The sequence below is a fragment of the Cydia strobilella genome, chromosome 8 (assembly GCF_947568885.1).
Source record: "Cydia strobilella chromosome 8, ilCydStro3.1, whole genome shotgun sequence".
In the NCBI taxonomy this organism is placed as follows: domain Eukaryota; kingdom Metazoa; phylum Arthropoda; class Insecta; order Lepidoptera; family Tortricidae; genus Cydia; species Cydia strobilella.
In genome coordinates this window covers 3,982,489-3,996,625 of record NC_086048.1, presented here as the reverse complement: position 1 = coordinate 3,996,625, position 14,137 = coordinate 3,982,489, and the positions used below count along the sequence as shown (strand labels likewise).

General features: G+C 37.9%; 2 protein-coding genes across 2 annotated transcripts in view; one reads left to right on the top strand and one right to left on the bottom strand.

Annotated features, from left to right (window-relative positions):
• Positions 1 to 14,137, bottom strand: part of LOC134743460 (mannosyl-oligosaccharide alpha-1,2-mannosidase IA-like) — a 154,067-nt gene that overhangs the window by 94,660 nt on the left and 45,270 nt on the right. The gene's annotated exons all lie outside the window — the stretch shown is intronic.
• The window catches only part of LOC134743454 (bone morphogenetic protein 1), a 477,569-nt gene continuing 467,461 nt past the window's right edge, over positions 4,030 to 14,137 (top strand). The window contains exon 1 of the mRNA XM_063676882.1: positions 4,030 to 4,036. The gene's annotated coding sequence lies outside the window, so the exon portion shown is untranslated. The remainder of the gene's footprint in view (positions 4,037 to 14,137) is intronic.

Sequence of the window (14,137 nt, the reverse complement as noted above, 5' to 3'; positions counted from 1 at the left end):
ATTCAAATTGGCTGGCCAGGGAAATAAAAAAGTAAGCCTCAGATCGCATATATATATAGGTATTTTACGCTTGACTTCGGCTTCAGTAATCACTTTGTCGCTTAAATCTCTGTCAATTTTACGTTCACTTTCCCAAGTAGAAGTAGGTTTTGAGTCATAACATATAGCAGTAGTTAAAAAAAATGTGGTAATACGATAAAAAAGCAATTCATTTTAACTTCTAACTTAAGCAATACGAGCTACCAGCAGCAAAGGTATATTGAAAAAGTTGTGTTCTGTACAAACAAAAACCAAAATCGCAAACACGTACCAAAACGACTAGTTTAAAGCAAACTTTAAATTTTAATTCAACCAGCTGGCATAACACCCGAAGTGGTGCGAAGTGCTCACAGATGCTGGAGGTAGCATTCCGGTTGCAACGAGCACAGCCGGCCGAAGAGCTCTGTCAAAAGGGTCCTACCAGTCTAAGACCACCTTCTGTTTTAAGCAACGTCCTTATAGAGTCGCAAGAATACTAAGGAAGTTGATATATCACAAAGGTTTGTCAGAATATAGTTGCAATGGGATGGAGGTGGAGGCAGCCAGTGAAAAGCCACAAGGTAATCCGAAAATGTGTTTAAGATAGCAGGGAACCGTTGAATAAGGGCAGAGCGCCAACGGGAATTTTAAAGATTCTCGGAGAGGCCTATGCTCAGCGGTGGACGTCTTCCGGCTGGTAGATGGCTTTTTAGGTCACATTACACTGGCAGGCCCATGAACACGAATAACACGGTTCGCCAGCGCTCGCAGGCACTAGGAATACACGCCTTGGAACCAACAGTCCTACGGGCACACTGCCAAAGGCTTCAGCTACGTTGTTTTTTACTCGACCTGCAGACTAATGCTCTAATTTACCTAGTATTCCGCCTTTTTAGTGAATAATTTACTTCCTTTGTCCATGCTTTATATACTTACAGCTTAATCCTGTAGATACTAGAGATCTTTTGCAAATATAGTGATTTGTTTTTTAGACTAAGGTTTTATAGTGTGTCGTGTGTCCATTAAATTTGTAGATAAGGTATAGGTAGTAGGTATCCCATTCAATATGTTTTTGAGCATTATCACTATTACGAGATTGCTATTACATATACACAATGCTATAAATATGGTTTTGTTTATATTTATTGTATATAACTTGTATTATTTATAACAGCAGTAGGATCTTCTATGCTTTTATTTTTGTTAATAAGACCTTTTAACTAGCATTTTACTCGATTTCTAAAACACTTAAACTCTAAGAAAAGCGATTGTTAATAACAAGGAAAATTAGCACAATAAGAGTTTAACACGAAAAACAATTTAAACTTTTCAACACACGTATGAAAGGCGAACTTTAGCAATAAAAACCGGAAAGAGGCGTCCATAGCTCTTACCGAGTTGGGAGTTGGCAAGTAAATAAGTCAAATTGTAGGCAGAGTTGGATGGTCATGGTCAATAAAAAGGCTGCCCCTTGCACTAAGGAAATGAATAGCACCCCAGGCGGCAAATTAATATTACAGGGATGATACATATAGTTACACTCAGTGTAGGTAAATTCTTGAACCTGATGGATTTCTCTTCTTTAGGACTACATTTAGTTTTCTTGACTAGTTAAAAGTGGACACTTAAGTTCTTTAAATTTGTGAGCAATTTGAAATTCTAGAGAAGACCTTAAAAAATTGCAGACATGTTTACAAATAACTAATTATTATTTTAGTTTCTAAAAGGGTTGACATTAACAATTTCCAGCACACTATTTATCAAAACAGCCGCACATTAAGCAATTTTATATCCAGTAGGTAGCTTATTTTTCATAGCATAATTTAACCTTCAAAAATCAACGAAGTAATTTAATCCTTTAGAACCCTAGGCATAGAAATAGAGACCTATTTTAACAGAACACCGGAACGATCTCGGTAAATACCCGCCGGCAACTACCGGCGACATCTGATCCCTACACTACATTAAACACATTTATATTCTACGGCTCGGCTTAAGTGTACTTAAATCATAATAAATAACTAGTGCCCGGAAAAGGGTGGGCTATTTCGCGAGTGTTACAAATTCTAATTTTCCAAAAAAAAAACGCAAATTAAACAAATGTAAATCCAGTTGTTTATTTTTCGCAGCTTAATTTGTCGAAGATATTTATGCCATTAGATCTGGCCTTAGAAATAGAGACCTATTTCAACAGAGCTCCGGAAATATTGAATTTTTGGCAAACACCCACCGCCTATATACAGCCGTCCGCCATGTGATCCCTCCCCACACTATATCAAATAGATTCATATACGGTGTGGCTTAAGTTGAACTTAAATCTTAATAAATAAGTAGCCCTCGGAAAAATGGTGGGCCATCCACACATTAAACAAATATGAACCCGATAGTTATTTTCCGTAACTTAATTTTTAATTCTAAAAGTAGACGAGGCGATTTATTTTAGTAAAAACTCCGCTCTTATTGCTGGTTCGGACCTGGACTTGAATCCCCATCCGATCCGTCTCCGTGGATTCGCAAAAGCAAACTAAAGTGGCATGAAAACAACCAAACTATGCACAAGGTTTTATTACAACACTTAACAGTGCCATCACTGTATATCTTTGAAATGTGTGTTTTTGTAAAGACTAACCCGAACCTATTCAAAAAAGTAAGTGATGTATGGAGTTTTAATACCCGCAAATGATAATTTCTACTTGCCTAGTGTTAAAAACAAAATTATTTATGAAACAGTTGCTATCCGATGGCCATTCGATTATTTAATGTTCTTTCGAATGATCTCAAAATGTTGTCCTTAAGGGAAATAAACAGAAAACTTTCGTAATGGCTGTGAGCGGAATGTTTTTACTTTTTACTCAGTCAACGAATACCTAAGAGAAACGAAATTTCCCTTTTAGCTATTAAGTATATAAATAAATAAATTGATAATGGTTTTTGATCTTTTTGTACAATTACACTTTATACTAAATGGCCTAAAACGGCGCTTGGCTGTTAATGCTAAGCGTGAGAATACTTCGTTAGGCGTAAGTGCTGTTTTATTTTGTTGAGATGCTTGATAACGACGTTATTTCAGTGTCAAGTAAGCGCTCTAGACGTTTAGTTTGTAAATGAGGTTAATGGTGAAATGAATTATAAACGTAAAGGGCTATTCAAACAGTCAAAATATTTGATTTAGTGTTATTTTCTGTGCCATAAACGAACAAACCGCCTGCAACTGTTTTTACTACTTTTCTAAGCTCCCGAATATGTAGATATTGTGTTAATAGCAATGAGATGGATAGCGCGTCCATAGAACTCGATTTCCACCGGCTTGCCTCTTTTAAAATTGAACTACTGACCTTTCAGCCTAAACGAAAAAATAAATACTTACCTACCTGGGTCACCTACTTACTCGTATAATTTTTTACCCTTCGTCTCAGCGATGTACTTGTATTTGTCCAAAAAATTGTAAAAACATTGAACCTTCACACGCAATTACTAGCATCCATAGTTTACAGCGTCAGTAAGTCGCACGCTTCGCCATCCTAGTAAAAAAAACTCGTTTTCCGGATATGCTTGTCAATCAAAACCATGCTTATGCAGTTTTTTCCCCGAACGCCGTCGCCGCCGTCGGTTATTATAAGTATAAGGGCAACGTTTATGTCGCCGGACAGGCGAAGGCGCGTGATGGATGCTGCTCGAGTGCCCGATACGTCATCGGCGAGATGCCGCGCGGACGAAGGATGCCGGCCCGGGTTTTTGCAGACATTTCATTGTACATCACTCAGATGTGAGTAGATAAATCTTCACATGCTTAACAATACATTTGGCTGCACGCGCGCGAAATAACAACGCGCCCTTTTACTGATACATATTTTAGGCTAACCAAGAAAATACCCGACTTTTGTCCGATACAGGGCTTTCAAAAGAAACAGAAACTGGAGACGTCAATGTCTAAACACAAGAACAAATTTACCCGTCACATATACAGTCGTGCCTAGCGGGCAAAACTGTCAATGCAGAGAATTGCCTTGCAAAGCCTGTCAACTGATTGTTTCTCACCATAAAATGATAGTTTTGCCCCTAGGCTCGACTTTGAATCAGAACTGCCGGGTTATAGAAGGGGCTTGTTTTAGGGAGTATAGGGAGCGCTTTACTTTAAATACGTCACTAGCAACTTCGGATTTATCCAATTTGTCCCGAACACTACACACTCTGATCCCACGTCGTCGGCTCCTTTGACATCAAACCTAATGAAATACTGCACCTTACATAAAACATTACCTCCCGTCGTCTTTCCTTTCACAATTATCTTTATCGAATAAGTCTGCATTTCTAATTTGCCTTTTATCTCGTCGTTAACATTATGTTTTTAGCGGAAAGCTCGGTGTGGATTGAATAAACGCGGTGTTTTTGCGGTCTTAGCATTGTTGAATCATATGTATCAGGGTTCCGTATTAGCAATAAGGTAAAATGTTTCAGGTAATTATCCCATCAAACGCTTTTTTGATAAATTGGCGTAGTTACAAAACATAAACGCACCCGACGTGAATTTTCACCCGATTGTCTCGTCGGAAAATCGAGATGAGAGGTTTTCTACATTTTCTTCAAAAATTATCATATGAATATGAATTACATATTTATCTGTTCATATTATGTTTGCAATATTTTGCATTATATTTCGTCAAGCATCGTCCAGTAAAATTGCTTTATTGTTACCATAAAGTTTGTATAGGACTATAAAATTGCACATGTTCTTGTAATTGTGGTAAAAAGTTAAAAGATATAATGTTTGCAAAAAACAAAAATAACATGAAAATATTTTGCAAACACGCCAAATGGGAGCAAAAACTTTTCTAAGGAAAGTGGGCTGAAACGTTCCACATTAATCATGTTGCATGTTGTGTTCGATTGTCGTCGGTGGTCGGCAGATGACACGCTCGCCTTGCATTCACAAAAGGTTAGCGTGTAAAAGCTGGGTTAGGTGCCACTTTAAAAAGATCTGTGACAACTACACGTTATATGAGAGCACCTATACTGGTTCTCTTCAGCCTTCATGCTTGGCAAGCTTTTGCAATAAGGCTACTGGACCACGTACTCTCTTTTTGCTGTCGTACCTTCGTCCGTCCAATGTATCCCTCTTTTGCAGCCCATTATACGACATTACAAAACATAATTCAATAATTAGAGCTTCATTTCGCCTTATCGAAACATTATTGGAATTCATGAAAGCCATTACTAATCGTAGACTTTTTACTACCTAATTGCATCTTTGCTTGCCCTGCTTGAGGGCAAGATATTTTATGCTCTTATTCTGTCATTAAATACTAATCGGAGCTGTGGTAGTCGCACCTATGATGGTCTATCTATAACATTCCAACGCAATCATTTTAATTATACGCCTTTTCGTGTCTATATTTTCTGACCGAGCGAAAACTCCATCCAATACCCAACGATCTTTCATGGGATGACATTCCGAGATAGTCAAGACTCATGACATACCTACCCGTTGTATTTTGACCTTATTCACCCACGCCGCTCGTGCGCTATAAACCAATAACTTTAGATTCAATTCCAGCATTTGTTACAGTGAAAATGACATAGTACCCTCGAGTACTGCGGCTGATCGGTTTCATCTTCAAAACACTGATTGATTGTGTAAAGTTAAACCGCAGGCGAGTTTCCGGACTGCGAAAGCCTATAACCACTTCGTAGGTTGAAAAGTCGCATGTGTTATTAGAGTTCTCATATGCTATGACCTTTTGTTTTAGTGGAGAAGATAAAGCACACACTGATCGCCCGGGGAATTCGGTAAATTGGATTTTACATTGTTTCTGTCACGGCGCCACTCGTAACGGTTTTTATTCGCCTAGTTTCCATTCACCTAGCGCGCGGTTTGCTTTCGCCGTAAAACTGACGAGCGAACGGAATGGGATGGCACTTCTAAAGTCTTATTGATTTTACTGCTGACGTTGGCATTAATAGCTTTTCTAACGAATCAAAGCATTTGATTTTTAAAATGCGTCTAAAACAATTTTCTGCTACGATTATGAAGTTTAAGGCGAAAATTTTGCGGTACGAGTGTGGTGGCGTTTTGCGCTCTTTGGGAAATAGATGCTGTCATCAGTGAACTATGTCCTCGAATTCCAAATAGCATGATGTTTTCAACTTCTACGCGTATATTTTAGAGAACTAAGAGTAAATTTTGAAAAGCTAAATTAAAACGGATATAAGGTAGATTCAGTTATAAAACGAGACCTGATGCGACACGACAGATTTTCGCTGCCAGAGACAGGTATAACCAAAGGGAAAATACACCCCCAGACGAATTTAAATTCAGGTACATCAAACTGCATACAATCTGGTTTCTAGCTACAAAATTATCAATCAAATGACGCCGATTACCGCAGAGAGCATTTGTGCGTTCTAGATGGTCTGACTAATTTAGTATGCGTGATTGCAAATCCGTATGGACAGTGACACTATAAACCAATCCGTACATGACACTAAAATGGGTCGAATTATCATAAAGTTTTGCGTGCTTTTAAAGTAAAATTTGCTATTTTTGAATATTTTCTAAAACACGAAGCATACAAGAAAAGGACCCAATCCATAAAAATCTGTCAATTGAACTTTCTGTCAAAAAAAAAAGTCATTCATTTAAATGGCAAATTTTGAGGATAGATCCTTTTCACTAAATTACGTCCAATTAAGAAATTACATTTCAGTATTTTGTCAAATATCGCTCACAAATCACAACTAACTTGCAGCAATCACGAACGACTGACTGATTAACTTAGCTTAGTAGTTCAGTGGGAAACTATGAAACTTCCTATTACAACGAAACTTTATATTCGCAAGCGGGTTTATGCAACCCGCCCTTAGTCAGCGGGTAAAACTGCCAATTTTGAAACGGTGTAAAGATAATTCAATTAATAATGTGCCATGTGCCGTCGGAAAGTTTCCAATATTGCAAAATTTCCACATGGAAGACTTTCTGAAATTCTCATATTTTTGTATGGGAATCGAAATTTTCCATTTCCAAAATGTAAATTTCGTTCAGGAGAACTTTTGAATGAATCGGTAAATTCAACTGAGGAATGAATTCACAGCAGAGACTTTCAAGGTACTGTTTGGGGTTTATTAGAAAAGGAGGGTACGATTTTCTAAATGGTTAGCAACGCGTATGTGACACCTCTGGAGTTGCAGGCGTCCATAAGCTACGGTAAACACTTACTACCAGGCGGGCCGTGGGCTTGTTTGTTACCGACGTGGTATTAAAAAATCAATTTAAACAAACTTTAAGCAAAGCGTATGTACTGATCCATAACTGAAGTATACCTACCTTGTAGTGTTCACAACTCGTAACAGTAGCCTTACCACGACTGCCTTCGCAATGTCAAATTGATGTTAGACGTACCGTATAGATAACGGGAACAAGTGCTTGTAAAGTCCTCTCTACACCAGCGCGACGGGGCTTAGCGTATGACTGATTGGAACACATGAGCCTATCTCGACACCAACTCAGATATTCCCCTTGTTGTCAGGGCCGTAAATTCAGGCCTGTTATTCTGCTTTTCAGGCAAACGTTCGTCTCACGTCAACTAGTATAGCGGTACTTAAGCTCTAAGCACTTACACGCACATTTATGCTTATCAAGCCGTGCGCACATTAGACACTAAAATTATTTCGGTACTACGGGGTGTCCACCCTACACGGGGCGGACAAGCCATGCCATAAGAAAAACTTGCCAAGTGCGAGTCGGACTCGCGCACGAATTTGTTGTTATAGCGGCAACAGAAATCGTTTGGGTACGGAACCCTAAAAAAGAACCAGTCAAGTGCGAGTTCGTTTAAGTCGCGCACCGAGGGTTCTGTACAAACTTTCAATTATCTCATAGACTATAAAGACTTATTTTGACCAAAAGCATACTAAGCATTATTAGGTACAGCGCCACCTACCGGCAAATCGGCTAACAAATTTGCGAGACCGGTAGTATGTATGTTGGGTTTTCAGAGATATTTTTTTTTATCATGCGATTCGATTTCAACAATTTTTATTTTATTTATAAGAAGGTGTTTTAATTGTAATCTCGTAGAAATTTCAAGTATAAAAACCCCCCAAAGGTGGCAAAATTGCAAATTCAATTCGGAAAAGTTTTTTGAAGATTAAAAAAAAGTTTTGATGATATGATATGATATGATATGATATGATATGATTTATCTATCTCACAATATACAATTGCACTTAAAATTACACATGGTAAATTCTTAGGAATTTATATTGTGATTGTGTGATAGAGGCGTGGTTATATTTTTCATGTAATATTTATGATAATGTTATGTAAGAATTTCATGATTTTTCATAGGTAAACTTCGAAGATAAGAGGCGGGAAATGGTATATTTTTTACATTTTCCATCATTAAAAAAAAACACTATGAAAAAAAAAACTAAAAATGTTTTTAAATGTACAACTTGAGCTCTTTCAAAAATAATACTTTCAATGTGTCTGGGTTAGCGTTCATATAGCTCAAGTAGTTCTCGAGATATTTAGCAATGTGACAGACAGACGGACGGACAGAGTCGCACCATGGGTTCCTTTTGTACTTTTTTGGCATGGAACCCTAAAAATGAAATATCCTGACAAAAGTCCGGACACCACCCTGAAAATCCTGACATTTCCTGGAAGATCTCCAACGTCAATATCCACGGCAAAGTCGATTTATCGTCACGATAAAACAGGGGATATAAATGTATGAGATTGTATGCAGTCGGTTTTATACTATTGTGGACCATGTCGTCCGCGATTTACCGTTACCATTTCTACGATAAAGTATAAAAGCGCCCATTAAATCCCACTAGTCCTCTAACTCGCCACCATACGCTGTAGCTACAGCTTAACCTTCTCTTTCTTTTGGCCAATTCCAGACATTTAGCTAGTTTCTAGAGGTTGGTTCAGGTTTCTAAAAAACTCCCAAAGTCCCCACGCAATCCTGACAAGGACCGAAAGTCCTGACGTGTCAGGGATAATCCTGACGTATGTAAATTCTAGCCCTGTGCGATGGCTATTGGAATGAAGCCCAAGTATGGCGTCCCGTTTCACGCCCCCGCGGGTACTGGAGATCAATGGCGGAAACTATGACAATGCCGATGTCTCAAATTGCAGACACTGACAAGACTAACTGCTTTGGGTGAAGTAAGTTATGCCTTTGTTTTGGGCTTTGTAAACAATGATTTATTCATGCATGGATAATGGTCATGGGGACCACGCAATAATAGTGATAGCATTCAACCAGTGGCGCATAATTATATGAAATATACTCAATTCATTCTGAAAATGCTGTGAAATTGATACGTTTTAGAATCTCAGTTTCTGGTTAAAACCTGGCAAGTGGCAATCGAATCGATGGAACATGATGTTGAAAGTATTGCCGGCTGTCATAAAGCATTAAGCATTGTGACTTGTGACATCACATAACAGTAATTTAGATCAATTATTGGCAATATTTTAACATTATTAGTGTTATAACACCAATCGCGGGTCAGTAATCGAATCATGTCCCACTATCGCGATCGCAAAAATTTACATAAATTACTTAAATTTTAAACCAACCGAAAATTTGCGGGTACCACCCAAAATAACAGATGTTGTAGAGAAAACCAAGAGTTGGTGGTATCTTTATTACGATCTAGTTTATATAATAGCGGTGGGCGAAATTAATTCATCGCACGAAGGCATCCTCGGGATATAGACAGATAGCGTACACAACCTCGTACTTATAAAGATAGTAACATTGGTGAAGCAACCTTGATACGTGCCAAATAGAATCCAGATTTCAATGTGCGCCGATGGCGATATACGGTGTTGATGGTGTATGCGGTGGCTATCTCCCGCGATAAAAGCGTGTATTACCAACGCTTACAGAGCACTGGGAAATCGAACGCTTTAAGCCAGTCTAACCATGATTATATATACTTCATACCTAATAGGAGGACTCGACCACTATGTATTTACCAACTAAGATTGAAATGAAATAAATTATTATTAATTATTATATGGATAGTAGTAATAAGAGAGGCGCATTTACACTGGTCTTATGAGCTTTTAACTCGCTTTTGTCTGATGAGCAAATAGAATAACGCTAAAGTTCCCAGCCCGAGGCCGAACATGAAAACTATCGTAACGAGATCGGGATTTCTCGGAACGTTACGCTGAATCGTCTCGGACGAATCCTACATGTGCGTTGAAAACGCTTATCGCGATTTTCGCGGCGTTTCCATAGGGGGTATTCGCTAAAGGTGCGTGCCGTATCATTTCGGAGCTCTTTATGAACTGTGTTATACGTGACTTGCTTACGGGATTTGGACAGAAGATAAGCTTTAATAAGCTTGATGTTATTAAGTACCTGAGTTGCGGTGGGATGAGAAAACTACGAAATTAAATGTTATTTAATTGTGATGTAGTGGGAAAATGAAAACAACATCTTGCTTTTCTTCTACGCTTAAATTACGTTAGTATAGTTATTATAGTTACAAATGTAGCGATCGAAATATTGAATAGAAATCCAATATAAAATCACAAAAGCTGGTAGCAAAATAAACTTTTGACATACTTAATGTGTGTAATTCATATTATGTAAGAAGTAAATAGATAAGTATTAAGTAGTAAATAACTAAGGTACTTAAGTCCTTTTTTTCCTTTAACTCTAAAGCTTTTTTCGTAAGAACCTCTTCGCAAATAAAAATTTGAGGACATTCGTAAAAACAGCAAAATTCTAAAATGTCTGCAAATAGCTACTTTATTAATTTAAAACGAACTCGCCGTGCAATTCAAAGGTGAATAAGTATTTGTGAAAAAAAAAAACGAAAACATCCAGCGAATGAATTAGTAATAACATTACTACAAAGTGGTTGACACAGGGACTGACTGACGTGACTTTTACAAAAACACGGGAACATTAAATATTGCTGAATTTACATGAGCTTAAGTATTCATTCGCTACTGTTCGTGTATGTACGGGCGTGTGCCCGTGTCGCAATATTAGGCTGTAAAGAAAACTGTATGCAAATGTAAACAAACTGTAAAACCTATTGCGCCAATGAAGTCTTCACTCAATGCAGTTCTATATTTACCTCGTTTTTTTAGGATTCCGTACCCAAAGGGTAAAAACGGGACCCTATTACTAAGACTCCGCTGTCAGTCCGTCTGTCACCAGGCTGAATCTCATGAACCGTGATAGCTAGACGCTAGACAGTTGAATTGAAATTTTCAGATGATAATGTAACTAAAAACAGAATAAAATAAATATTTAAGTGAGGCTCCCGTACAACAAACGTGTTTTAATTGCCGTTTTTTTGCGTAATGGTAGTACCGTTATGGTACGGAACCCTTCGTGCGCGAGCCCGACTCGCACTTGGCCGGTTTTTTTTTAGCATTAGAAAGAAGGTAAGCGATCTTGACGTGTCTTTTAATTAAAAAACACTTTTGAAAAATAAGACAGCAAATATGTAGATAACAATTATAAATCATATACGATAATTTACATAATTTTGATTTCATAATTATATATAGTAATTAAAAAAAGCGTTGTCAATAATTTTCAATAAAAAACACGTCAAGATTGTTTACCTTTTTAAAACGAAGTATAGTGACGTTTTCACAAGCCAGGATGAAATTATATGTAAATGTCAGAAAACGTTGACAAACCATATTAATGGAAAAGTTTTTCTCACTGTATCAGAAGGTCAATTGATGTCAATTTGATTTGGTTTTGACATCACTCGCCAGTGCTATGCATTTTACTAGTACACGTATTGGTGCGAGTGAGATGCGCAAATAAAATACTATAACAATAACTGCAAAATAAACTATTTTTCAAGCTACAGGTCAAATCTGTGTACAGGGGCCCGTTTATCAAAAACTTGTAGCTTGTATTACAAGTGGAAGTCCCTTTCTAACAAAAGCTGTCAAAAAGGGACTTCCACTTGTATTAAAACCTAAGTGAGATGCGGAAATAAAATACTATAACAATAACTACAAAAAAACCTATTTTACAAGCTACAGGTCAAATCTATGTACAGGAAACCCGTTTATCAAAAACTTGTAGCTTGTAATACAAGTGGAAGTCCCTTTCTAACAAAAGCTGTCAAAAAGGGACTTCCACTTGTATTACAACCTATACAAGCTTTTGATAAACGGGCCCCAGGTCAAATCTTGCAAAGTCAAATTTGACCTCTAGCTTTCAGACTGTGTCAGAAAAGTATACGAGACTTCTTGACGGTCTTCTCTGCAATAAATTTTATATACCGATCTTTACCACGTTAACCTTAATCACAATTTCTATTAAGATACCTCGTACTAATGTTTGCTAGCTACTCGCCACTTGTAACAATGCGGGATTGCGCCAAAGCGTTTAGCACAAAGCACTAAGCTCGTGTAAACCTTACTTAATTTAACATTTTAGACACAAACGTTCGTATACAGGTAAACATAGGCCCCGTGCCAACAACAAAGTGGTAAATTAGATTGAGCCATAGCCTGGTTTATTTAAATGTAAATGAAGTAGATAGGATCGGTGAAGAAGCTATAGTACGGGCGGTGGCAGAGTTACGAGTTTTAAACGTCGATTAAAGAGGTTAGGTTGGGTCGTAGACCACTCAGCCTTAGATGAAGCAAATAACACGACTCGAGCTACTCATCATCCTTATTAATATTATAAATCTCACGAACGAACGTTCTGTTTTGACGAAACCTGAGGTGGATGAGCTTATTGTAATGTGACGAAGCCTGCGCTGTGGATCTGATGGTATGCCTTTTTTTTTTGGTTAATAATTTTTTTCTTTATGTTAATACTATTACATGTATGAATTATAATACATATTATAAATGTGAAAGTAAGTCTGTCTGTCTGTTACCTCTTCACGCTTAAATCGTTGAAACAATTAGTAGTAGTAGGGTATTTCCTAAGAGGGTCGAATGGATTTACCCGAGTTTGAAGTTAAGCGACACAATTTTATTATCATTGAGAGCCACACGAACCTAGCCGCCGCCATAAAAACGAAGTTACGCTCTCATTTTTATACGATATGCTTAATTCATAAATTACATAAAACTTGACATGGACATTCAAGTAACATATATCTACGTCGGGTACTAGTTTTCGTTACTAATTACTTACAATTCTTGCTTTAGTATGGCTTTGATGCACTCGGTGAATTAAAAATAAAATAGATTGATAAAAAAAAAACAAGTCGTCAAGCAAATAATCAAGCTTATTTCTTCTAAAGACGCGTTATATTGTATACTGAACGTTTGCTACACATTCCTAATGTCAGTGATTCATATTCGGTGTTTGCACGGAAACGTCGCAATAGTCGGGGATGTTTGCATTCGGCGCACAGACTGGCGCAAACAACTGCGAGGCCGGGACCTAATATTACTGGAAGAGCGGAAAGGAGTTGTGTTAGTATTAGGGCTTGTTACGGATTTATGACCTTTCTTAAGTGGTATTCAGTCGCTCGTAGGCCCGGACCATGGACTGCCTTCTGTAGATACAGAGTTATGAAGTATTTTGTAAGGCTTGGGTAGCTACTAGCGCTGTCACACGAAGTATATAGATACTTGATGAGAATTAGTATAGAATGAAGATTCTAACCTCGAACCCGGGAACTAATGTTTAGCCAATATGCTCGGAAATGTTCGCATAATTGTATCAAAATGGACAGTTTCAATAGCGGACGCACATTTCTGGTGAAAACGCAGCCTGACGACGACTGATGCTCAATAACAACTTTTCTGTTGCCATTTTGGAACTCACATTTACATTTCAGAATTCCAGATACTTAAATGACAGATGGTCAAACTGGGCAATCGAATTTATCTAAAATAAGCATGTCGTTTTAAAATGAGTACGTATATAACTTCGATTGTATAAGAGCGGATTTTCGGCGGCGGGATCGTGTAAGGGTCTCCCCAGATATATCGACACGCATTCGGCAAAAGCCGATAGGAAAAAGCTTTATGCCCGCGCAATAAGAGCGAAAAAGCCGTCGACGCGTCGGTAGGCGCCGGCCGATACGAGCCGACCCGAACGACGACTTTGTCGCTCTTATTGCGCGGACATAAAGATTTTTCACCTCAGTA